The sequence below is a fragment of the Bos taurus genome, chromosome 9 (assembly GCF_002263795.3).
Source record: "Bos taurus isolate L1 Dominette 01449 registration number 42190680 breed Hereford chromosome 9, ARS-UCD2.0, whole genome shotgun sequence".
Lineage (NCBI taxonomy): Eukaryota > Metazoa > Chordata > Mammalia > Artiodactyla > Bovidae > Bos > Bos taurus.
In genome coordinates this window covers 41727985-41754352 of record NC_037336.1, presented here as the reverse complement: position 1 = coordinate 41754352, position 26368 = coordinate 41727985, and the positions used below count along the sequence as shown (strand labels likewise).

Here is a 26368-nt window from a genome sequence, read left to right as displayed (position 1 = left end):
TAGTTATAAACTAGCAAAATTGTGTATAACCCTTATATAAAGTGCTTCAGTGTTCAGCCTTTGTTCAGCCACCTGCATTAGGATTTATAGACTTGCTAAGTGTATGTTTGCGTTTTTTTCCTGCCACAATTTTCATTTCATTGGTGAAATTGATTTGTCAGTTTGTTCATTACCACTTTCAATACTGGAGCTTTCACAGGGCTAAATAATCAGAATCAGCCTTTGAGGTCAGTGTCAGCCCCGCTGACCTCTACTGTGTTGTCACCTGAGTCAGCCTAGCAAGGATTAACCCTTTGTTAGTGTGATAATGTCTTTACTTATGAGTTGGCTTTTTAATACTTAAGATTGAAAGAAACAAAAAACAGAACAAAAGTAGTAAACTGAACTCCAAAAGTGAAAAGAGTTTTGGCTTTCCCCTACAAATCACTGAAGTATTTATTTGAATTTTAGTATTTAATATTTTAAGATATAAAAATTACTGTTTGACTTGTAAAATATTCCTATAATTGCCAAGTTTGAGGCAAATAAAGTACTTAAATTACCTGAGATATTTTTATAAACCTATTTTATATATATTTGAGGAAAAATATTTTTTAAAAATTGGCTTCAGTACAAGCACTAAGCTTTATATGTAGTAGTGTTTTGTGCTGTGTCCATGAAATTAAGAAGTATCTAGAATAAAAATTGTTGTTAAAGGACTTAAAATGTAATTCTTGTCCATCTTCATACCAGAATGTATACCTTCTATTAGTCTGAGCCTACCTATGTAAATGTAACTTGGGGTGTATGCCTTTTAAAATATTATTTCCCATAAATATCTTATATAAAATGAGAATAATGATTTCCCATGAAATATTTAAATATATATTTGTATCTGTATAATTATGTATAAAATATATATAACTACATATTTATATCAAACTGGAATATAGCAAGGTATTGCTTATATGTAAAACACGTACTGTTTAGGTCCTGAATTCTCTTCTCTTAGAATAATAAATAGTTATTTTTGGTTAAATTACAAGAAATCAATTCTTTGATGACGAAAATGGTTTAAGGGAAGTGTGTCTTAAATATGAATTAGTTGTTTCTTTGACTCATGAGACAAATTAGTTTAATTACATGTGGCAATTTTCTTGGCTAGTGATGTAATGTGAAATAAAATTCTCCCTTTCCCCTCCCTGAAAACTCAAGCCAATTAATAGAACTTTTAAGCTCTTTGTCATAGGCCACCATGGAGGTCTGCAGAGAAGAACTTTAATCCAATAAACATTTCATTTAGATCATGAAAAGAAAGCCTGAGGAGAAGCTCCTGTAAGAGAGGGTGTTACCATGATTCCAGCCATGAAGAGATGTGAGGAATTTGCCAAATTAACCAAGAGGTCCTCATATTTAACGCATAAATGTGTCAAAACTAACAGAATAATTATTTAATTTGCTTGAACTCTATATTGAGAAAACTCTAAAAAGCCATGACTGTTTTCTTCAAAGCCTTCACTGTTGGGCTGGATGGACAGGGCAAAGGGAGGTTGTGAGAAATCCAGATAGCAAATAACACTGGCCGGAGCTGGTCAGAAAAGGGAATAGATAATTAGACGTAATTAGCGTGTATGAATTGTTGTCTCTCTGCCCTTAGCTTGAATAAATTTTGAAGAAAAAACCCTAGTGGTGAAAATCCTTTGATGTAGGAAGAGTCATTGTGGCTTGGCAGCATAAAGGCAGTGTTTTATACTGCTTACATAATGGTGGTGATACAGAAAGAGTGAATGGATTCGCACTCCCCTGTCTGCTTTATAGCTAGGACTTTTGGATTCTCTTGAAACAAAATGCATCACAAGTTTTCGGTTGCTAGTAATGAGGTAGCAGCAGACCTCATCAGTGCTCAGAGGAAGCCATCTTTAGCTTTTGTTTAAATCTTAATCACATTTTTTTTTTCCTTTCTGGGAAATCTGTTTTCTTGAATCAAAACTTCTTTTCTCTGCTTTGCTTGTGCCTCCAATAAGATAAAGGAATAATGTTCAAGAAAACTTAATAGAAGAGTCAAACAAAAATTATCACATTAAAGACTTATTTTTTTTTTGTTTTTAATTCCATGTATAAAAGATGCTTATTATATTACTTTTTGCCTCATATTGGTAACATTTTAGTGAGGCTGCTTTATAATATGCATGAGAAAACATATAGTGATTTTAGATTGACTTTCAAAAGAATTTACTTTTCAAATTGAAATTACACAAAGTAAAATGATAACTATGTTTCTATTTCACTGTAGTTAAGTTTTTAAATGGAAATCAGTTTGGTTTAAAAATATCACTCAGTAGATTTACCATAAACTTTACTTAACTTGAGGTACTTATTGGAAATCCAGGTTTGGGAATCTGGTTCTGTATGGGTATTCGATATCTACTACTGGAAACACAAGAAATATCCTTGAGAAAGCATTGCATTTATTTTCAAATTTTCTAAGACCTGAGACAGTAAATCATCTAAAATGTAATAACAATTTATTCAGGTAGTTGAATTATGTTACTTTTGACTATCTAAAATATTTTTAAAAATTAGTCCTCAGCAAAAAGAGAAATTAGTGGGAGTGGCTAAAACACTTTACATATTATCTTCAATATCAGAATAGTATCTCTAAGTTTATATTTCTGATTAATTTTTACCCTGTTCCATCAGCTCTTTTGGAATTGTAGTTTTTAAAAATTTGCCCTTCAGATACTTCAGTGTTCAGATTTCCTTCTAATTAATATCCTTCTTTTAGCATATTTTATTTAAAAGATTTTCTGTGGTAGTTGTCAGTGATCCATTTCTTAATGTGTAATCTGTGAATCTATTTTTATAAGTACTGCTTTGCTTTAGTGTATTTTTGTTCTGACATTTTGATTCTGGATAGACTTCTTTCAAGCCACAATGCTCTGAGATGCTTTGGCTACTTAACCCGTTTTGCATATTGTGCCATTTGTAGAATAAAGTAGCCTTTTATACTTGAAGTTGATTTGAACTCTGAAAGGCAACACCTGAACATCTCACAAAACTGGATAATTATGGCTGATTGTGTTTTTCAGGTATAGGTCACAGGAAATTCATTTGGGGTAAAGTATGTACAAAGCTAAGAAATATGCAGATTTTCTGTTGTAGGATTGTGTAAAAATTATTTACAGTTAATACTTGCATAAAGGTTAGAAAGGTTGATGAAGTGATATTTAGTTTTGCTTTACTATTCACTGCATGTCAGAATGTAATTATGACTGATTCATGAAACTGTCTTAGAAACGAACCATCTTTATTAAAATGCTGATCAAGATAAGAGCTGACAGTAATAAAGAATAGAACATTTTAGTCTTGTTGCTTTTGAATGATTGCTAATTACCCCAGAGGTCATGTATAGTGCTTGGTAGGATTCATTGACATTATTTCTTTTAAGTCTGCTGTTTCAACAACATCTGAGCATGAAGACGCAAACTGTATGCATATTGAACAATAGTTTGGCCAAGTTTTTAAGCCTTCAAGATATCCAAGAAATATTTTTCTGCTATAATAAGTTTAGCTTCTTTCTCAAAATTATAGTATTTCAGGGGTGCTTGGTCCAAAATACTTTATATATTTATTTACTACTGATTGTAGTAACTGATCTATACCTCCCATTTTTAAGTTGGTGTTAAATAGTATATGTAGGTTATTGAGACAATGAATATACAGACAAGCACATAAAATTAGTAAGAACAAAATGTAGATTGGCGCTTAAATTAGACTTAATAGAAAAGACTTCTTAATGTGTAATTAGAATGTACCCTTAATATCTGTGGTTAGTGTTCAATTTGTTTTTGTGGTTATTAAATGTAAATTTTGTAATTTGTTTCTAAAGACATGTGGAAGTCCTTTTAGTGTATTCCTCAGCCAATAGTGAATGAATAATAATTGCTGGGTTTCATAGATTATAAAGATATAGCTCATCAACTGAATAAACTCTGGCATAATGTCTAAAATAACTTAAATTATTAAAACTCTTAAAACTGAAAGTAGAAGAAACCATGTAGTCATGTCACATATTTACATGGTTTCCATGATATAACAGAAAAAACAATGGATTGAGAAGGCTGTCTGTTGTGAACCTGGCTCTGTTATTGACTTTGGGCAAGTTTTAAGTCCTAAGCTAGCTAGTCTACAGAAGTGTGATTGCCCAAGAAGCTCAAATATTACACCTTTGTAAGATAAAATAGAAGATAAAATATTTAGATTTTGACATGCACTTAATAATGCTTAGTCACTGTTGCAGTGAGGAATATTGTCCTGAGATGAATCTTGCCATCAAGGAAATCAAATTCTAGTCAATTTAGAATTAGAAACACCAATAAATAATTATAGGAAAAATATCATGCTACAGTACAAAATGAGTGAAGAATGATTAAATGTATGTTGGGAGATTACAGTGTTAACAGTTATATAAAACAACAGTGTATTAAAATAAAGCACAAATTCTAAATAAGTTTTCTACCTTCTATACTGCTGGTAATTTGGGGGGAATGAGTGAATAACATGGAAATTTATGTGAATTTTGAATGGACTCCTTTTAAGTGTCTACAAATTTCAGAAGGTCGATGAAACTGGAGCTTTGTTTTGCCTTTAAAATTAAAAAAATTTTTTTTTGCTTTCTTTGTGTTTTGTTTTTTGTTTTATGTGTTTGGCCTTTTAATTTCTCTATTTGGATGTATCACTACCATCATTCTTAGTTTAATAATCATGCTTATGATATGATACTATCGTGCTCTAATTGGAATGAAGCAGAGGCTTTCTTGAGAAAACTGCACAAGGTTTAGAAGGGAGAAGGTGAAAGCAGAGGAGGGAAGCTAAAAATAGTTTCAGTGTATGTGGGAAGTTACCTGGCATGGAACTAAATAAGGTATGAGTAGTGAGAGATGAGAAATACAGAACAGAAAATGTACAGAAACTCTTTTTGAAAGAGGAGAAAGGGAGTTGGAAAGGAATTGTGCTCTTAAATTTTAACTGGAGGTTAAGGAGGGCCTATTTAACTTTGGAATATCCTCACTATGTGTGGAAGGCAGACTGCAAACACAGGGATATACATGTTAGACATTTTGTAATTTGGGGGTGATTGTAAATAGGATGATAATTCACACTGTTTAACAACTGGTACAGCATTGACAGACCAATCAGAACAGGTGCTGGCCTATGAACAGCCTGTCATGCCATACTGGTATGAGCTAGTGAGTGCCCGCCTTGCCTGTAAATAAAAGCATGTATATATGCGTGTACGTACAGGGTGTCAGTTTGAAGGAGAAACGTTTATCTTACCGCCTTGTGGTGCAGTGGAGGTAACTGACTCATGCGTAAGGTCACCCAGCTACTGGCAGAGCTGACTCTAGGTTTCCTGCTTTTTATTGAGAGTTCTTTCTTCCAAACCATGTTGCACGGTGTGTGTGTGTGTGTGTATTAACATTATATATTCATTATATTTATATATTATAATCTTACTGTCATTGGGTAGAATTAATTATATTTTCAGTTGCTTTTATCAATAAGGTACTTTTTATCCTTTACCTTTGGTTATATGCAATGATAAATATAGTGATATCTCAATATTGTTTTAGCTAATAGCTTAAACTTTACTCTTCAGATCTTTTATCAGTGATAAGAATAAGCTGAAAGATTGCATTTGTCTTCTTTCCCTTCCTCTTTTCATCTTCAAATAAAAGTGCCAATGAACAGTGAAGTGACAAAAAGTTGAGCAAATACAATGAAGAAAGAGCAGAACCAGAGTTTAGAATATTTATAAATGCTGCCCTGGTTACTGAAAGTCTTCATAATGAACTCTCTGAAAATAGAAATATATTATTGAGGTTTCATTTTTCTTATTATTCTGGAAGTTGTGATTATAGTGTGAATGAATTGTGTGCATTATGGACTTTGCATATTTATAGTGCAGTTATATATTTTGAGATAGAAAAGTTATTTACCTCTGATTATTGTTTAGGAGAAGGAAAAATATTGTGGATAAATTTATTCAAATTGAAAAAATAGAGTTTGCAAAACTACATATATAGTGGTAAGTTCCTGTTCACCTGGGAATGTATTACACAGTTCCTTTTTGTGGGAGAAAATGAAAGCTTATAGGAGCTGCAGTTTGCGTTTGGTAGCAAGCATTGCTTGTGGCTCAGCTGGTAAAGAGAATCTGCCTGCAATGCAGGAGACCTGGGTTTGATCCCTGGGTTGGGAAGATCCCCTGGAAAAGAGAAAGGCTATCCACTGGACATGGAACAACAGACTGGTTCCAAATAGGAAAAGGAGTACGTCAAGGCTGTATATTGTCACCCTGTTTATTTAACTTCTATGCAGAGTACATCATGAGAAACGCTGGACTGGAAGAAATACAAGCTGGAATCAAGATTGCCGGGAGAAATATCAATAACCTCAGATAGGCAGATGACACCACCCTTATGGCAGAAGGTGAAGAGGAACTCAAAAGCCTCTTGATGAAAGTTAAAGTGGAGAGTGAAAAAGTTGGCTTAAAGCTCAACATTCAGAAAACGAAGATCATGGCATCCGGTCCCATCACTTCATGGCAAATAGATGGGGAAACAGTGGAAACAGTGTCAGACTTTATTTTTCTGGGCTCCAAAATCACTGCAGGTGGTGACTGCAGCCATGAAATTAAAAGATGCTTACTCCTTGGAAGGAAAGTTATGACCAACCTAAATAGCATATTCAAAAGCAGAGACATTACTTTGCCAACAAAGGTCCGTCTGGTCAAGGCTATGGTTTTTCCAGTGGTCATATATGGATGTGAGAGTTGGACTGTGAAGAAGGCTGAGTGCCGAAGAATCGATGCTTTTGAACTGTGGTGTTGGAGAAGACTCTTGAGAATCCCTTGGACTGCAAGGAGATCCAACCAGTCCATTCTACAGGAGATCAGCCCTGGGATTTCTTTGGAAGGAATGATGCTAAAGCTGAAACTCCAGTACTTTGGCTACCTCATGCGAAGAGTTGACTCATTGGAAAAGACTCTGATGCTGGGAGGGATTGGGGGCAGGAGGAGAAGGGGACGACAGAGGATGAGATGGCTGGATGGCATCACTGACTCGATGGACGTGAGTCTGAGTAAACTCCGGGAGTTGGTGATAGACAGGGAGGCCTGGCGTGCTGTGATTCATGGGGTCGCAAAGAGTCAGACACGACTGAGCGACTGATCTGATCTGATCTGATCCACTCCAGTATTCTGGCCTAGAGAATTCCATGGACTGCATAGTTCTTGGTGTCGCAAAGAGCTGGACATGACTGAACAACTTTCACTTCACATGCTTATAAAAAGGATTCTCAAGAGGTATAGGCATCGACTTTTTCTAGTCTGTTGTATATCATTCTATGATTTTCTTTTTTTAACTTCCAGAATGAGAACTCTGGTTTTCTTGGATAAAGTAAATAGTGGGAGAACAATGGAACATTAATTAAAATTCTGTTTGTTATGACAAAGCTGGAAATGTATAATAGCTATGATATCTGTAAGATAGCTATCAGCTTTTTCCAGGCACCACTATTTGGGCACAATACATGGAATTCTGTAAAATCTTTCCTTTTATACAATTTCATGAAAGATAAGTGAATATATTAAGTTAAAAAGTCCAAACATCAGTTTAGCGTGTATATATATATATATATATATATATATATATATATACACTATATATTGAAATCTCCCCCTTCACTACTTTCTCCCCATTTTCTCCCACCTTCCACCCTGACCTCATTACTACTTTCCTCCCCAGGAGTAACCACTCTTAAAAATGGAATGTGGAGAATTGAAATCAGCACCAAGGCTAAATAAGAGACCTTGTGTTCATGTTCCCCCCTCCACTGCCAATAATTTGGCATCCATCCATAGACAAAAGTAACTTTGTGAGATTCAGCACCATACACCAAGGGACCTTGGAGGACACTGCCCACCCATCTGTCAGGAAACACATATGTAGACCTCGGTCTTGGCTGTGGACCCTACAGTGGCCATGAACCAGCTCCAGCCATCCTGACCATGTTCTGGGAGCCCCTGAACACACTATATTAAACAGTCGCCCAAGGACAAGGGAGAGCTTTTGTGGATGTCCAGATTTTTAGTGGAGAAGTTCCAGCATGCTGTTGGAACAAAAACAAATAAGACTTTGCATTCATTGGAGAGGGTAAGAGAAATACTTTGACTTTTTATCCACATCACTCTCCCACAGGCTGCACAGCTTGGGGCCAGGAGAGATGATCTTGAATGTGAGCTGTGTGCCTGGAGCATGGGAAGAGGCTGAGAGAGCAGCAGATAGGATTCTAGGAAGGAGGATCCTACTAACTGCTTCATGGACGCCTTTAAGAAGCTTGCCTGCCAGCTATGGGGGACACCTTGCCCACACATCCCCCTCACATGGCCCTAGTCACCCCCAGCCTAGGGGGTGCCTCCTCTCATCCCACCCCCCAACTCTGAGACTGGTGCCCTGTGAGTGCCCCTAATGGTGCTAGTGAGAGAGAGCTTTGGCACATGGTTTGTGAGCATGTTCAGAAAATCAGCCTGAAAATGTGGGCCAGGGAGAGACCACAAATTTGAGCTTTAGTCTTATCTTTGGAAAAACAGAAGGGAGGCTGTCAGCACTAGGCTTGGTGTGTTACAGGATCCACAGAGGGCATACAAGCTTAAGAATTCTTCCACAAGAGGGAGCAAGAATCATCAAGTAGTGAGTGAAGTGAAAGTTGCTCAGTCATTTCTGACTCTTTGCAACCTCAAGGACTATATACAGTTTATGGAATTCTCCAGGCCAGAATACTGGAGTGGGTACCCTTTCCCTTCTACAGTGGATCTTCCCAACCCAGGGATAGAACCCAGGTCTCCTGCATTGCGGGTGGATTCTTCACCAGCTGAGCCACAGGGAAATCCAAGAATACTGGAGTGTGTAGCCTGTCCCTTCGCCAGCAGATCTTCCTGACCCAGGAATCGAATCAGGGTCTTCTGTGTTGCAGGCTAATTCTTTACCACCTGAGCTATCAGGGAAGCCCAGTAGCCTTAGAAGATCTGAGAAAGCCTTGACATCTCTACTAGGGCTGATGGAAGATATTTCTGTCCTTAAAGCAATTAGTAAAGACTGGAGGAGATGACTGGAGAAGGCGATGGCACCCCACTCCAGTACTCTTGCCTGAAAAATCCCATGGATGGAGGAGCCTGGTAGGCTGCAGTCCATGGGGTTGCTAAGAGTCAGACACGACTGAGCGACTTCACTTTCACTTTTCACTTTCATGCATTGGAGGAGGAAATGGCAACCCACTCCAGTGTTCTTGCCTGGTGAATCCCAGGAATGGGGGAGCCTGGTGGGCTGCTGTCTCTGGGGTCACACAGAGTTGGACACGACTGAAGCGACTTAGCAACAGCAGCAGCAGAGGAGATGACTGCTCCACTGGAGAAGGGATAGGCTACCCACTCCAGTATTCTTGGGTGGCCCTTGTGGCTCAGCTGGTAAAGAATCTGCCTGCAATGCGGGAGACCTGGGTTCGATCCCTGGGTTGGGAAGATCCCCTGGAGAAGGTAAAGGGTAACCACTCCAGTATTTTGGCCTAGAGAATTCTGTGGAATCTATGGTCCGTGGGGTCACAAAGAGTCAGACACAACTGAGCATCAATGAGGCTAAGAGGAGACGACTGCTACTTAAAATATGAAGACAGCACAAAACATCAGGGAACATAAAAAGTCAAGGAAGTGTGACACCAAAGGATCACAGAAATCATCAATAACTGACCCCAAAGATATGGAGGTATGAGATTTACTCCGTAAAGAATTTAAAATAGTTGTTTTAAGGAAATTCAGTAGCTATAAGAAAACACACACAAAGATAATTCAACAAAATCAAGAAAAAAATGCATAAAGTGAAAAGTTTAACAAAGAGATAAAAATCATAGAAAAGAAGCAGAAATTGTGAAACTGAAGAATACAATGAATGAAATGAAAGAACATGCAATAGAGAACATTCAGTATTATAGCTGATCAAGGAGAAGAAAGAATCAGTGAGATTGAAGACAGGAACTTTAAAATTATTCAGTTGGAGAATAAAGAAAAGAAAGACTACATAATCTATGAGATACCTTCAAAAGAATCTGTGAATTATTGGGGTTCCAGAAGAAGAAGAGAGAGAAATGGAATAGAAAGTTTATTTAAAGAAATAATGACTAGAAACTTCCCAGTTCTGGGGAAAGATTTATATATCCAGATTCATGAAGCTTCTAAGTCATCAAACAATCTCAACTTAAAGAATCCTCTCCAAGACACCTTATAATAAAACGGTCAAAAATCAGAGAGGATCTTAAAAGCTGCAAAAGAAAAGAAACTTGTGTCTTATTAGGGGAACCTCTGTAAGGCTATTAGTAGGTTTTTCAGCGGAAACCTTACAGGCCAGGAGAGAGTGGGATGTGTTTTATTTCAAAGTGCTGAAATTAAAACTGGCCAACCAAGAGTTATCCTTTTGAAATACAGTATAGATAGCAACTTTCCCTGGCAACCAGAAGCTGAGGTAGTACATTACTGCTAGAACTGCCTGACAAGAAATGCTCTTCAAACAAGAGCATTGTTCAAAGTGAAACGAAAGGACAATAGTTAGTAACATGAAACATATGAAAATAAACAACACACTGGTAGAGATAAGTACATAGTCAAATTCAGGATACCCTAATACTGTAAGATGGTGTGTTAGCCATTTAGCTCTAGTATAAAGGTTAAATGGAAAGAGTATTAAAAATAACTACAGCAACAATAATTTGTTAATGGACATACAATATAAAATAGGTGAATTGTGACATCAAAAACAAAAGATGGATAGTAAAAGGGTAGAGTTTTTGCATGTGATTGAAGTTAAGTTATCAGTGTAAAATAGACTGCTGTATGCATAATATGTTTTATGTAAGCCTCATGGTAACCACAAAACAAAAACCTAGAGTAGGTTCACAGACAATAAAGAGAAGGGAGTTATAGCATACCACTAAGGAAAATCATCTGTTTGCAAAGGAAGGCAGCTAGAGAGGAAAGAGGGGAAAAGAGCACTATAAAACTTAACAAGATGGCAGTAATAAGTCCTCTTCTATCAATAATTACTCTAAATGTAAATAGATTAACTCTCCAGTCAAAAGGTATAGGGTAGCTGGATAGCTGTTGGTGGGAATGCAAACTAGTACAGCCACTATGGAGAACAGTGTGGAGATTCCTTAAAAAACTGGAAATAGAACTGCCTTATGATCTAGCAATCCCACTGCTGGGCATACACACTGAGGAAACCAGAAGGGAAAGAGACATGTGTACCCCAATGTTCATCGCAGCACTGTTTATAATAGCCAAGACATGGAAGCAATCTAGATGTCCATCAGCAGATGAATGGATAAGAAAGCTGTGGTACATATACACAATGGAGTATTACTCAGCCATTAAAAAGAATACATTTGAATCAGTTCTAATGAGGTGGATGAAACTGGAGCCTATTATACAGAGTGAAGTAAGCCAGAAGGAAAAACATACAGTATACTAACGCATATATATGGAATTTAGAAAGATGGTAACAATAACCCGGTGTACAAGATAGCAAAAGAGACACTGATGTATAGAACAGTCTTATGGACTCTGTGGGAGAGGGAGAGGGTGGGAAGATTTGAGAGAATGACATTGAAACATGTAAAATATCATGTAGGAAACGAGTTGCCAGTCCAGGTTCGATACACGATACTGGATGCTTGGGGCTGGTGCACTGGGATGACCCAGAGGGATGGTATGGGGAGGGAGGAGGGAGGAGGGTTCAGGATGGGGAACACATGTATACCTGTGGCGGATTCATTTTGATATTTGGCAAAACTAATACAATTATGTAAAGTTTAAAAATAAATTAAAAAAAAAAAAAAGACCAAACTATATGCTGCCTACGTGAGACTCACTTGAGCTTTAAGGACACATGGGCTCAAGGTGAAGGGATTGAAAAAGATATTCAGTACAAGTGGAAACCAAGAGTAGGGATAGCTATACGTATATCAAAGTAGACTTTAAATAAAAAAGCTTCAATAAGAGGCAAAGAAAATCATTATAATGATAAAAGGATCAATTCATCCCAAGATATAACCATCATAAATACATATGCATGCAGTATTGGAGCAACTAAGTATATTAAGCAAATACTAACCGATCTGAAGGGAAAAATAGGCGAGTAGTACACTGTTAATAGGATACTTCTAAAAATGGGCAGAAGAACTGAATAGACATTTTTCCAAAGAAGATATACAAATGGCCAACAAGTATCTGAAAAGATGCTCAGAATCAATAATCACATCAGGGCAATGGAAATCAAAATGACAGAGATATATCACCTCTCATCCATTAAAACAGCTGCTCTCAAACGGATAAGAGATAGATGTTGAGAATGTGGAGAGAAGGGAATCCTCACGTACTGCCAATGGGACTGTGAATTGTTGCAGCCACTATGGAAAACAGTGTGGAAGTTGCTCAGAAAATTAAGAATAGAGCTGGCATATTATCCAGCAGTCCCACTTCTGGGTGTTTATTCAGAGGAAATGAAATCATTTTCCCTAGAGATGCTTGCATCCCCATGTTCCTTGCAGCATTTTTCATAGTAGTGAAAATGTAGAAGCAACCTAAGTTTCAATCAGTGGGTGAATGGATAAAAGTGCTGTCTCTCTGTCTGTCTCTCTCTCTCTCTCTCATACACACACACAGGGGAATATTTTTCAGCCGTGAGAAAGAAGGAAATCCTGCCATTTGTGACAAAATAGATGAACCTTGAGGACATTATGCTAAGTGAAATAAATCAGAGAAGAGAAAGACAGGTACTAGATATCACTTATGTGTGGAATCTAAAAAATCTGAACTGTTGGAAACAGAATAGATGGTGTTTTCCAGGGGCTTGAAGATGGGGAAAATGAGGAAATGTTGGTTAAAAGGTACAAAGTTTTCAGTTATGAGATGATTAAATGTACAGTATAGTGATTATGGTTAAGGATATTGTATTATATATTGGAAAGTTGCTAAGAGAGTAAGTATATTCTTACCAAAAAATAAAAGGATGATTATATAGTGTGGTGGAGGTGTTAACCAATGCTACTGTGGTAATTTTTGCAATATACCAAGTATATCAGTTATACAACTGAAACTTATATGTCAATTATATCACTTTAAGCAGGAAAAAGTTTAGTGTATCTTTTCAAGCATTTATGCATATATATATCTCTCTATATATTACCTAAATATACAGTTTTGTTTTGTTGTAAATCAATGGGGTTACAATAGTTATGTCTTAATCTGACTTGTGCTTTTATCCATTGTAAATATCCTGGAGATCTTTTGATCCCAAATATGACTCCATCTTATTCTTTAAATGGCTGCTTTGTAGTTCACATTATGGCTGCACTGTCATTTTTATAACTAATCTGCTATTTTTGTATACTTAGGTTTATTTTAGTTATTTGCTTTTCAGATAGTGCTTAAAAAACCTGTTTACAAATGTTTAATCACATGAGTCAGTGTTTCTGTAGGTTAGACTCCTATAAATGGAACTTCTGGATCAAAGGTTCTATGCAATTAAAGCTTTGTTAGATTTTGTCAAATTACTCTTTACTTGTGTATTAGCTAACCCTGAAAATTAGATGGTGAAATTGAATTTACTGTGTTCTTGCCTGGAGAATCCCAGGGACGGGGGAGCCTGGTTGGCCGCCGTCTGTGGGGTCGCACAGAGTTGGACACGACTGAAGCGACTTAGCAGCAGCAGCAGCAGCAACATGCCATATTTTTATGAAGCCACATTAACCCTTGTGCAACACAGTAGATTATAAATAAATGACAAGAAATCATGCGGAGTTGCTGACTTACAGGCTTGAAACAAATCTGTTTCTATTATCTCAGTCATTGTAGGGAAACTTCCAGGTTCTTATGTACAATATGATATAGCTGAACAGAATCTCTAAAAATCTGCCCAGTGTCATTTTTGTGTGAAGTTAGGTTGGATGTAGATAAGCAGATCTGTTCATTGTAACATCGCTGCTTCTCCAGATAACCGTCAAGACTAGAGGCCTTACTCAGTTAGCATATGAACAACAAAAGTAGGACTTTTCTCCAGCAGGCTAACAGAGTATCACAACTTCCCAGTAAGCCTATGTGAACATTCAGTTGCTTTGTATATCCAAGCAAGAGCCCTGATTGCTTGAACATACCCTAAGGTGTCAGTATGGCAAAGTAGTTAAGAACATGAACACTGCAACCAAAATGCTTGGGTTGAATCCTACCACTTTTCTGCTCTTTGACACTGGGCAAGTTTCGTAACTTCTCTGTGCTTTATTTCTTTATTCCTCTGTAAAATGAGAAGAAGAAGAATGCCTGCTTTTTAGAGTGGTAGGCACTAATAAGAATATTATTAATAATTAAATACAGAGAGTTTAGAATGGATCCTGGCACTTTGCTTTTTGATAATGTTGATGATATAGGCCCACTTATTTACATCTCAAATTCTTTTACTGAGTTTATGGCAGTTTTATTGAGATATTTTAAGAATATGAACAGAATCTTCATCTGTAGTTTATAGAAGAGAATCATCATTAAAGGTTAGTTTGTACTTTCCTTTTTCTTCCCATAATAGAGAGGAGATCATCACCAACATTGGACTCCAGTCCAGCTTTGTAGGGCCTATGAGTACATGCAGCAGGTTAAGCAGGCAGTCCCTACTCTTGGAGTTTACCTTCCAAGACAGACAACATTGGTGTAGATGATCAAGTAAAGGTCACAAAAATAGTGGACCATGAGTTGGCCAGACACTTTAAACATAGAAGATGTCCTATATAACGGAAATTTACTGTATTACAACCCATTAAAGTATAGAATTTAGTAGAGGGTACATATATCTCACAGTTTTGGACTAAATACTTAGAGGAAATCATAATAGAATCATACAATGTGGACCTCCAGAAGAGCGATTAAGAAATTTATACTGGGCAGAGGTAATTACTGTGGGACAGGGATGGAGGAGTTGGGGAACAAAAGTTAATCCTGTAAATTGTATAAAGTGAAAGAAAACTGATCCTGTGGCTACTGCTTAATAAACCAGTGTGACATGCTGGGAAGACCTGATATGGTGGGTAGACCATGGATTTGGGGGCAAAAATAACCTGAGCAAATCATGGCTTAGCTATCTGCAGACTGTGCCCTCTCTGGAGCTCTTTAAATTCTAAGGAAAACTGTTTTCCCTTCCAGCTGAGGCTGCAAAAAAGGTAAGATTTGTAGCGCAGCTTAGAAACAGGTGTATTCAGGGGTGCTTTTTCATTCCAGCCCTGACGTTTTTTTAAAGTTCATAAAAATTTTTTTCCTTTTTTACTCTTAAAAAATGCTTTCCTGTGTATTTATTAATGGAATAAGAATATTAGTGATTGTATTGATTAAGGCTACCATAACAAAGTACCACAGCCTGGATGGCTCAAACCACAGAAATGTATTTTCTCATAGTTCTGGAGGTTAGAAGTCCAAGATGAAGGTATTGACGGGGATGATTTCCTCTGAGGTTTCTCTCCTTGACTTGAAGATGGCTGTCTTCTTTCTCTGTCTTCTCATGGTCCTTCCTTTGTGCATACACAGGTCTGTGTCCTAATTTCCTCCTCTTATAAGGACACTAGTCATATTGAATTGGGACCCACCATGAACACTTCACTTTTTTTCCCACTTGTCACAACAAACACTTCACTTTAATGCAGTCACCTTTCAAAGTCTCTCATCTCTTGCATAGTCACATTCTGAGCAACAGATTAGGACTTTAACATATGAATTTGCAGGGGGCACAGTTTAACCCATGACAGTGATTTAAGAAAAAATAATCTCCCTCATAAATTTCCTTAACTGTAAAATGGGCATATAAAAATGATTACCTTGTTCTATGTATGATTTTTGTAAGGATTATAATGAGATAAATTCAAGTCAGTTTCCTGGCACAACTGAGTCATATAATAGGTACTTTGCAGGTGTTAAATGTCTTCCTTTCCTGCTTTTTGACAGGGGGAAAATTTTTTGAAATTGCTGGATAAAAAGGAGAGATACAGATCTTACTTGCTGAAGTGATAGGGTGTGGGTGTGTGTTTTTTTTAACTTTTAATTTTATATTGGGACATAGCTGATTAACAGTGTTGTGATGGTTTCAGGTGAACAGCAAAGGGATTCAGCCATACATATACTGTACACATTCTCTTCCAAATCCCCTTCTGTTCAGGCTGCCGCATAACATTGAGCAGAGTTCCATGTGCCATACAGTAGGTCCTTATTGGTTATCAATTTTAAATATAGCAGTGTGTACATGTCCATCCCAAATTCCCTAACTGTCCCTTCCCCCTGGCAGCCATGAGTTTATTTTCTAAGTCCCTGAATCTCTTTCTGTTTTGTATATGAATTCATTGGTTCATTTTTTTGTATTCTGTATATAAGTGATATCATATGATATTGATCTTTCTCTGTCTGACTTCCTTCACTCAGTATGACAATCACTGGGTCCATCCATGTTACTGCAAATAGCATTATTTCATTCTTTTTAATGGTTAAGTAGTATTGCATCATATATATACCAGTGTCTCCTACACTGCAGGTGGATTCTTTACCCACTGAGCCATCGTCAGGGAAGCCCCAGTATATGTATCACACCTTCTTTATCCATTCATCTGTCAGTGGACATTTACGTTGCTTCCATGTTGGTTACTGTAAACAGTGCTGCAATGAGCATTAGGGTGCACATAACCTTTCAGATCATGGTTTTCTCCAGACATATCCCCAGGAGTAGGATTGCAGGGTCATACGGTAGCTCTACTTTTAGTTTTTTTAAGGAACCTCTATACTATTCTTCAGAGTGGGTGTACCAGCTTATTTTCCCGAGTAGGAGGGTTCCCTTCTCTCCAGGGTGTGGATGTTTTAAGTGTCAGAGAAACTGGGATAGCCAGGGTAGGAGGGGTGGGGCAGTGGAAAAAAAAGTTTTTATTTATTTTGGAGCATGAAGTGATCAAGAGCAAAGGAGCTGAGGTGACTTCAGATAGGCTCTGGGGCTGGGGTCTACTCCAGAACTCAAAAAGCCCAGAGAAGATCTTAGCCCTGAACTGAGAGAACTTCAGCAATAACATTAAGAATTGTAGACTGAAAGGGATCATGATTCAATTCCTTATTTTATGGAGGAGAAAGCTGACATTCAGAAAGATTAAGTGACAGGCTAAAATCACAGAGCTAAGCAATTGGTGGAAGACTAAATCTGAAAAATTATGCCTGTGATTGGAAGGAGAAGGATATGATAACTTGAAAACATCTGAATTCTACCAGACTGTCAGTACTAAAGCTATATCTTATTCATTATTGTATTTCCAGTAACCAAGGATATGCCCAGTGTTTAGTATTCAATGATAATTAAGTTGATTCAAAATAAATACTGAATTTGCAGGGAACTTGTTAAACTATGGGTAGGTGTACATTTTTGTAAGTAAAATAATGCAGTATATTTATGAAATATATGGACCATCTATAGTATAATCCTAAAAATCATACACAAAAAATTACTTCAATAAGTGAGTTTCTAAAACTGCTGAATCTAAGGACACTATTCAAAAACTGATTGTATTTCTTTATACCAGTAGTAAATACATAAATTCACATACACTACTATAGGGAGTGTAGGTTGCACAATCACCTTGGAAAACTGGCAGTATCCTCTAAAGCTGAATATACTCTTACCCAAACAATAGAATGGGAAAGACTAGAGATCTCTTCAAGAAAATTAGAGATACCAAGGGAACATTTCATGCAAAGATGTGTACAATAAAGGACAGAAATGGTATGGACCTAACAGAAGCAGAAGATATTAAGAAGAGGTGGCAAGAATACACAGAAGAACTATACAAAAAAGATCTTCATGACCCAGATAACCACAATGGTGTAATCACTTACCTAGAGCCAGACATCCTGGAATGTGAAGTCAAAGGGGGCCTTATGAAGCATCACTACGAACAAAGCTAGTGGAGGTGATAGAATTCCACTTGAGCTATTTCAAATCCTAAAAGAGGATGCTGTGAAAGTGCCGCATCCAACATGCCAACAAATTTGGAAAACTCAGCAGTGGCCACAGGACTGGAAAAGGTCAGTTTTCATTCCAATCCCAAAGAAAGGCAGCCAAAGAATGTTCAAACTACCACACAATTGCACTCATCTTACACGCTAGCAAAGTAATGCTCAAAATTCTCCCAGCCAGGCTTCAACAGTACATGAACTATGAACTTCCAGGTGTTCAAGCTGGATTTAGAAAAGGCAGAGAAACCAGAGATCAAATTACCAACATCCATTGAATCATCGAAAAGTAAGAGAATTCCAGAAAAACATCTACTTCTGCTTTATCAACTACACCAAAGCCTTTGACTGTGTGGATCACAAAAAACTGGAAAATTCTTCAAGAGATGGGAATACCAAATCACCTGACCTGCCTCCTGAGAAATCTGTGTGAAGGTCAGGAAGCAACGGTTAAAACTGGACATGAAACAATGGACTGGTTCCAAGTTGGGAAAGGAGTAAGTCAAGGCTGTATATTGTCACCCTGCTTATTTAACTTATATGCAGAGTACATCATGTGAAATGCCGGGCCGAATGAAGCACAAACTGGAATAAAGATTGCCGGGAGAAATATCAATAACCTCAGATATGCAGATGACACCACCCTTCTGGCAGAAAGTGAAGAAGAACTAAAGAGCCTCTTGATGAAAGTGAAAGAGGAGAGTGAAAAAGTTGGCTTAAAGCTCAATGTTCAGAAAACGAAGATCATGGCATCTGGTCCCATCACTTTATGGGAAATAGATGGGGAAACAGTGAAAACAGTGTCAGATTTTATTTTGGGGGGCTCCAAAATCACTGCAGATGGTGACTGCAGCCATGAAATTGAAAGATGCTTGCTTCTTGGAAGAAAAGCTATGACCCACCTAGACAGCATATTAAAAAGCAGAGATATTACTTTGCCAACAAAGGTCTATCTAGTCAAAGCTATGGTTTTTCCAGTAGTCATGTATGGATGTGAGAGTTGGACCATAAAGAAAGGTGAGTGCCAAAGAAATGATGCTTTTGAACTATGGTGTTGGAGAAGACTCTTGAGAGTCCCTTGGACTGCAAGGAGATCCAACCAGTACATCCTGAAGGAAATCAGTCCTGAGTATTCATTGGAAGGACTGATACTGAAGCTGAAACTCCAATACTTTGGCCACCTGATGCGAAGAACTGACTCATTTGAAAAGACCCTAATCCTGGGAAAGATTGAAGGCAGGAGGAGAAGGGGACGACAGAGGATAAGATAGTTGGATGGCATTACCAACTTGATGGACATGAGTTTGAGTAAGCTCTGGGAATTGGTGATGGACAGGGAGGCCTGGCATGCTGCAGTCGAAGGGGTTGCAAAGAGTCAGACACAGCTGAGCGACTGAACTGAATTGAATTGATGATCAAGTAGTTAACTCTTTGGGTAGTATATATCCAGCAAGAGCACATATGCATATGTACTAAAAACCATGTGCAGGAATGTTTGTGGCTGCATTATTTGAAAGAGCTAGTAACTAGAAACAGCCCAAATGTCCATCAACAGTAGAATGAATCAATAAATCATGGCATATTCACATTGTGGGTATGATACAACAATCGATAAACTACAACTACACAAAACATATGGATGAATAAATCTTGTAAACCATAAAATAGCCCAGTCTCAAAAGAATGCATATTGAATACTGTATAATTTCACTTTTATATAAAGCTCCAGAAACAGGCAAAATTCTATGATGCTAGAATCAGGATACTGGTTACATTTGGAAAGGTGAAAAAGTATACTAGGGGGGCCTCAGAAGTGCTAGTCCTGTTCTGATTCTTGATTGAGCTGGATGCTTATTTTTACATTTTTATATATTTGTTATACTTAAATTACAAAAGGCTTAAAAGTGTATAGACGTTTGTGTGTTGAATTTTTATATATCATTGCTTAAGCTTTGAAATGGTAGCACATAAGTATTTTAAATAAGATTGAGGCAGCTATCTTAGAAGGTATAGCTGCTTCAGGATATATATTTAGATGTATAGCTGCCTAAAAACATAAATAAAATTTGAAAAGACATCCCCACCCAGTCTCCCACCCTTTTTTTGGTTCAGCGTGTTTTTTGTACTCTTACTCATCATTTATTTATGGAATTGTATTTTTAGTAAACAGAATAGTAGGGTATGCAGTATAGCTTTCCAGTATTTAAATATAATAGTTATTTCTCTCATAGAACTTTTAAGGTATCAAAAAGGATTAAGCTTAGAAGTGTGTATAATATGATCTCAATTTGTCTATCATCATCTCTATGTGTAAAGGAAAAACTTGAAGGATATAAGCTATACACATACTTTTTTCTGAGAAGGTGATAAACTTTCTATTTTTATATGTTTGATATTTGAAGTTTTTGAAATAAGCATGGGTCACTTTTTGGTTTGAAAAATGTAAACTTTTTAAGAATTAAGCAAAAAGATAAATCTTAGTTATTACAGTATTTTATATTATAGAACTAGAAAAAGTCTCAGCCTTTTTTCCTTTTATGCTTTCTTATTAAAACTGTGTAAAACTTATCAGTTGAATACTATCAAGAAAAATGCCAATACTTTTCATCTTTAAATTCCCAATTAATGTAATCATTTAGATAAGCATAAAACTTTGATTTATGTGGTTGGTTTTTTTTTTCCTATTTTCCAAATTTTCTAGAATAAGCAATAGTACTTTTATAATAAAAGAGTATTTTACAAACAGAAATCTTTATTATTTCAATTTTTGCTTACAAGGTTAATATATTGTACCTTTAAAGGATTTTTCTCCACAGTATTTATTGTTCTTTTGTTCCAACTGGGAAGGGAAAAGCCAGACTGGAAGCTGTAAGAAGTTATTTTTGTGAGATGCTATTTTTCTAACTGTATTATCCAGAATTGCTAAATATACACACAATAGATCTTGAAGAAAATGTAAACTCTGGAATACAACCCTTTTTGTTGTATATTTTCCTTTCCAGAGTCAAGGCCTTTGACTCATGAGTATGCTCCCAAGGTGTTAACCTCCCTCCTTTTCCTCCTTGAATTTCCTAATTGCATAATTGTATTTGTCCTCTGTATACATAAATATACAAACCATCTTAAAATAAATTCAGTTTGATGGCTGATTAGTTTTATGCATTTGAATTGGTTGGTGATAAGAGGTCACAGGTCTTGTAAATATCCTTGGGAATTAGGAGATTGCTTAGAGATCATACCCTTTTGACTAGATTCATCTTCAACTTGGAAATAGCTTAGTTTTCACCCCCCTCCACTCTCCTGAAAAGTGGTCTGAAGACTCTAACTTAAGTGAATGAAATCAGAAATTTAGAGGTTTATTTTTCTTTAAAAATATAAACTGAGTGTTAGTATTTTTCGGACAATTAAGAGCTAATATCTACGGGCTTTGGTTATAGTTCTTATGCTGCTGATTAGGTATTCCTTGGTGGTGATTAGTGAATGTACAAATGCAATCATTTGGTAGGGCTTAATCACTCATATAAGAGAGAAGTTAGTTACCCAGAAGGAAAAATTGAAACTTATGTATAACTTTCATTAGCCTTATTTTTTTAATAGCAAAAAAAACAAAAAAAACCCACCAGTATTTGACTAAATTAGGAATATTGAATATTGAGTAATATAAGATAAATTGTTATTTAAAAGAAATAGAGAACCTAGGGGGATACACTTATATGAAGATACTGGTCCACTGTGTAGTATATTGTCTGTAGTACAGGTAGATTATGAATAGTTGACCCTTATCAAGCCAGGACAGATTTCCCTCATAGAGACATAGAGAAAGAAGTGTACCTGAACAAGTGTATCTCCTTCTTTCTTTGTTTTGGGTAGTTGTACAAACCCAGTACATAAACCCCAAATTATAGCAGGTTTACTACATTACTCAGATTGAGAAGAAGAGAAATGTATGGCTATACCTTGTTTTTTTTTTTACAGGTCCTCTGAGGCAAGGGGAGAGTGAAATGCATGTATTTAGGCAATGCTGTATTTCTTTCTGGTGAGATGGGTTAAGGGCATGAGTCCTGAGGGTGGTTTAGAACTACTTGGAATGACGAGCTAGGGATGTGTGGGTGGCTGCTTACACCAAGCATTGCATGGTGCTGTGACTGTTAGGTTCAGAGGTAATTCTTCAAACGTGTAGTTCAAAAGCTTAGCTTTGTAGTCTCTAAAGGCCTGGTCTTTTATTGGGGATTATTCTAACCTGATTCAGTTCAGTTCAGTTGCTCAGTTGTGTCTGACTCTTTGTGACCCCATGGACTGCAGCATGCCAGGCTTCCCTGTCCATCACCAACTCCTGGAGCTTGCTCAAACTCATGTCCCTCGAGTTGGTGATGCCATCCAACCATCTCATCCTCTGTCGTCCCCTGCTCCTGTTGCCTTCAATCTTTTCCCAGCATCATTTCCAATGAGTCATTTCTTCGAATCAGGTGGCCAGAGTATTGGAGCTTCAGCTTCAGCGTCTGTCCTTCCAATGAATATTCAGGGTTGATTTCCTTTAGGATTGACTGGTTTGATTTTGCAGTCCAAGGGACTCTCAAGAGTCTTCTCCAACACCACAGTTCAAAAGCATCAATTCTTCAGTACTCATCTTTCTTTATGGTCCAGCTCTCACATCCATATGTGACTCCTGGAAAAACCATAGCTTTGACTAGACGGACCTTTGTTGGCAAAGTAATATCTTTGCTTTTTAATATGCTGTCTAGGTTGGTCATAGCTTTTCTTCCAAGGAGCAAGCATCTTTTAATTTCATGGCTGCAGTCACCATCTGCAGTTATTTTGGAACCTAAGAAAATAAAGTCTGTCATTGTTTCCATTGTTTCCTCATCTATTTGCCATGAACTGATAGGACCAGATGCCATGATTTTAGTTTTTTGAATGTTGAATTTTAAGCCAACTTTTTCTCTCTCCTCTTTCATTTTCATCAAGAGGCTCTTCAGTTCCTCTTCGCTTTCTGCCATAAGGGTGGTATCATTTGCATATCTGAGGTTATTGATACTTCTCCTGGCAATCTTGATTATAGCTTGTGCTTTATCCAACCTGGCATTTCACATGATGTACTCTGCATATAAGTTAAATAAGCGGGGTGACAATGTACAGCCTTGACGTACTCCTTTTCCTATTTGGAACAGTCAGTTGTTCCCTGTCTGGTTCTAACTGTTGCTTCTTGTCCTGCATACAAATTTCTCAGGAGGCAGGTCAGGTGATCTGGTATTCCCATCTCTTGAAGAATTTTTCACAGTTTGTTGTGATCCACACAGTCAAAGGCTTTGGTGTAGTGAAAAAAGCAGAAGTAGATGTTTTTCTGGAACTCTCTTGCTTTTTCTGTGAGTCAGCAGATGTTGGCAATTTGATCTCTGGTTCCTCTGCCTTTTCTAAATCCAGCTTGAACATCTGGAAGTTCTTGGTTCACATACTATTGCAGCCTGGCTTGGATAATTTTGAGCATTACTTTGCTAGTGTGTGAGATGAGTGCAATTGTGTGGTAGTTTGAACAGTCTTTGGCATTGCCTTTCTTTGGGATTGGAATGAAAACTGACCTTTTCCAGTCCTGTGGCCACTGCTGAGTTTTCCAAATTTGCTGGCATGTTGGGTGCAGCACTTTCACAGCATCTTCTTTTAGGATTTGAAATAGCTCAAGTGGAATTCTATCACCTCCACTAGCTTTGTTCATAGTGATGCTTCATAAGGCCCCCTTTGACTTCGCATTCCAGGATGTCTGGCTCTAGGTGAGTGATCACACTATCGTGGTTATCTGGGTCATTAAGTTCTTTTTTGTATAGTTCTTCTGTGTATTCTTGCCACCTCTTCTTAATATCTTCTGCTTCTGTTAGGTCTATACCGTTTCTGTCCTTTATTGTATCCATCTTTGCATGAAATGTTCCCTTGGCATCTCTAATTTTCTTGAAATGATCTCTAGTCTTCCCCATTCTATTGTTTTCCTCTATTTCTTTGCATTGATCACTTAGGAAAGCTTTCTTTTCTCTCCTTGCTTTTCAAAGGAACTCTGCATTCAGATGGGTGTATCTTTCCTTTTCTCCTTTTCGTTTTGCTTCTCTTCTTTTCTCAGCTATTTGTAAGGCCTCCTCAGACAACCATTTTACTTTTTTGCATTTCTTTTTGTTGGGGATGGTCTTAATCACTGCCTCCTATACAATGTCATGCACCTCTAACCATATTCTTCAGGCACTCTGTCTATCAGATCTAATCCCTTGAATCTGTTTGTCACTTCCACTGTATAATAGTTAGCCATTTGATTTAGGTCATACCTGAATGGTTTCTTCATTTGAAGTATGAATTTTGCAATAAGGAGTTCATGATTTGAGCCACGGTCAGCTCCAGGTCTTGTTTTTGCTGACTGTATAGAGCTTCTCCATCTTCCACTGCAAAGAATATCATCTGTCTGATTTCAGAATTGACCATCTGGTGATGTCCATGTGTAGAGTTGTCTCTTGTGTTGTTGGAAGAGAGTGTTTATGACCAATGTGTTCTCTTGGCAAAACTCTGTTAGCCTTGGCCCTGCTTCACATTGTACTCTAAGGCCAAACTTGCCTGTTACTCCTTGACTCCCTACTTTTGCATTCCAGTCCCCTATAATGAAAAGGACATCTTTTTTTGGTGTTAGTTGTAGAAGGTCTTGCATGGAACCATTCAACTTCAGCTTCTTCAGCATTAGTTGTTGGGGCATAGACTTGGATTACTGTGATATTGAATGGTTTACCCTGGAAATGAACAGAGATAAGATCATTCTGTCATTTTTGAGATTGCACCCAAGTACTGCATTTCGGACTTTTTCATTGACTATGAGGGCTACTCCATTTCTTCTAAGGGATTCTTGCCCACAAAAGTAGGTATAATGGTCATCTGAATTAAATCTGCCCATTCCAGTCCATTTTAGTTCACTGATTGTTAAAATGTTAATGTTCACTCTTGCCATCTCCTGTTTGACCATTTCCAGTTTACCTTGATTCAATTTACCTTGAATCAAGGTAAACTTGATTCACAATTGCTATATATAAAAACCAAAATGCCATAGCTTTTTGACCCATTCAGGCCAGATTTCAGGGCCTTCTCTCCGAGGGTGACCAACTATCCCAGTGTGCCCATGACTTTTGTGGTGTTAGCACTGAAAATGTTGCTTCAAGAAAAAAAAACCTCAATCTTGGGGAGCTCAGTCTCAGTCTCAGATGGATGGTTGATCAGCCTAACTTACTTCCCTGAGCCCCTTAGCTGCTGTCCCATGGGAGGAGGGGAAATGCATTCTCACTGCCACCGTGTACAGTCTACTCCCTGTAGTGCAGATGATGAGCAGTGCTTGCAGAGCAGTACATTCTAGGATGTAATTTCAGGGAGCAGGAATGTTGCTACCTCCCAAGTGTGCCCAGATGGTGCTCTTCTGACTTACCTATTGCTGCATAACAAATGACTGCAAAATTTAGAGGCTTAAAATAATATTTTATTCTCCTCCTGATTTCTGTGTTTCTTGGATTTGAGAAAAGCTCAGCTGACAGTTCTGGCTCCCTCACTGCGTTAGCTGCTACAACTGGAACAGCTGGGGATTGGTCAGACACCTCTTGTCTTCATGTCATCTTAAGGCCTCTCTGTACAGGCTAAACTTCAGGCTCTCCTAGTTGCCTCCAGGCAGGTGGCACTTACCTGACAGTTTAGGATGCCAGAGCAGGTGTTGCGGCCAACAAGTAGGAAGCTGCCTCAGATGTCACATCAGGTATTATTGCACAGCATCATTTTCACCGTAGCCACAGGATTCAGGTGAGGTGCACAGACTTCTTGATGATTAGAAGGTCTGTTGGGCTGGAGGTATTACTGCAACCATCTTCGTAAAATATAATCTGGCAAAATTACCTTAGTGGTTAGAAGATCTGTTGGGATGGAAACATTATTGCACCTATCTTTGGAAAATATAATGTGCCACAGTTACCTTAGCTTCCAAATGCAGTTTTTCATTAGTAAAAGTAGTGAAGTTGTCAAAATATTATTTTTCCTCCTCAAGTTTTGTAATGCAGTTTTTATTTTGAATGAAAACAAAAAGGTCAGACAGTAAATGTTTCTTGAATTATTCTGAAAACCCTTTACCATGTTCTACTAGAATGATTAAATATATATGTGTGTGTGTGTGTGTATTACGTGTATGTATGTGTGACTCTCTCACTCTTTATATATATATACATATATATATATATATATATATATATATATATTCCAGAAAAGTCA

The 26368-nt window shown here is 37.4% G+C and overlaps 1 protein-coding gene across 1 annotated transcript in view; it reads left to right on the top strand.

The window, feature by feature from the left end:
- The window catches only part of AFG1L (AFG1 like ATPase), a 196011-nt gene that overhangs the window by 96768 nt on the left and 72875 nt on the right, over nucleotides 1-26368 (top strand). The window lies entirely within an intron of this gene.